Here is a 1526-nt window from a genome sequence, read left to right as displayed (position 1 = left end):
GGTTTCCAAGATCTCAGCTCTTGATGGGAATAGAAAGCCTCATATTTCTCCCATGGAGCAGCTGGTGGTTTCGAACTGCTGACCTTTTGATTAGCAGCTCAATGTGCCATCACCGTGTCCTATGAGCATCTTGAAAAGGGAAGCAGGGGTTAAATTGTGCAGTGTTTTTAATTCACCTTTTATTCTAAACACAATGGCTTACCATCCAAGGGACTTAAATACCAAAAGTGAAAGTAGCTTCCATGCCATGGATTTGACCTTTATATTGTTTTGTTGCTGACAGCCTCTCAACACAGCCATGATCCACCATCCATGTTGTTGTGGTTACTGTGTGGTCCCTCCAACCCCTACTGCTGCACAAGTACAATGACCTCGTGTGTACAGTGCAACAGAACAATCCTGGTTCTGAGCCATCCTCACGGTTGGTATATTTAACCCCATTGCGGCAGCCACTGGTCAATCGTCTAATTGAGGGTCTTTCTCCTTTCTCCATGATCATCTGCTTTACTAAGCACACTACGTGGAAGTTGAGAGATCTCCTTTTTGAATGTTTACTTGTGCGAGTGTTTGATGGTGGTGGGAAGGAACGTTCTCTTCCATCAGCCTGGGAAATAAATTGATGGCCCTGAGCTACATCAAGATTGTCCAAAAATATGTTTGAGTCTGAACGAAATTCTGATACCCTACAAGGGCGACCCTTTATTTCATCATCACTAGGTACTTTGTCTTGAGCCACCACTAGGAGCTTTACAAACATGATCACAGTTGATTTTCACAGAGATCCAAGAGATCAGGTCTACAAGGTTAAGTGTTAACCCGAGGTTACCCCCTTTGGAGCTCTGAGTCGCCCCCAAAATTATTTTTCTCTCTCTACAGCATGTTTCAAACTTCTGGTCATCTGTACTGCCTCTTCAGACAGTCCTGATGGATGGGGAATCTTAGTGATAAGTTACACGATGTTCTGTAGAACTTGCGGCAGTCATAGGGTGGGAGGAGAACTGTACTGGTTTCCCAACAATGCTCCTAATGAGCAATTTAGCATTGAGTGGTGCACATGTGTGGGGGAGTGTGAAGCAGAGTCTGCCTTTGGCACACATTCGCATCCTTGTCTGGCGCCTGTATACAACTTGAGATTTCCAAAATGTTACCGGGAAGTGGATGCATGGCACATCTCCAGTTGTAGAGATTGGGGGCTGAGGCCAGCTACACATTGGTCTCAAAGTCGAATAGTGTGATGATAAATGCTTTGAAGCTTAAGTGAGGAAGTGGGATACCATGACCTACAGCATGAGTAGATAGTCAGTTATTTGACCTTGGCCTGAGTTCAGTATTTCTGGGAAAGGTGGGCCGGTCATATTTTATCAATACTTCTTTAATCCATGGGACAGAAATGAAGTGCTTCTGAGGTATCATTTAGGCACTATTAAGTGAAGGAAAGGTATGGACACATCAGATATGATCCCTACCCTTAAAGAAACTGTGCTAGTATATCTTAGTTGGCCAACTGCACCCCTTTGACCTCAGTG

This window comes from Echinops telfairi, unplaced genomic scaffold, assembly GCF_000313985.2.
Source record: "Echinops telfairi isolate 266 unplaced genomic scaffold, ASM31398v2 ScPeMD7_2291;HRSCAF=2852, whole genome shotgun sequence".
Lineage (NCBI taxonomy): Eukaryota > Metazoa > Chordata > Mammalia > Afrosoricida > Tenrecidae > Echinops > Echinops telfairi.
Note: the sequence above shows the minus strand (reverse complement) of the source record.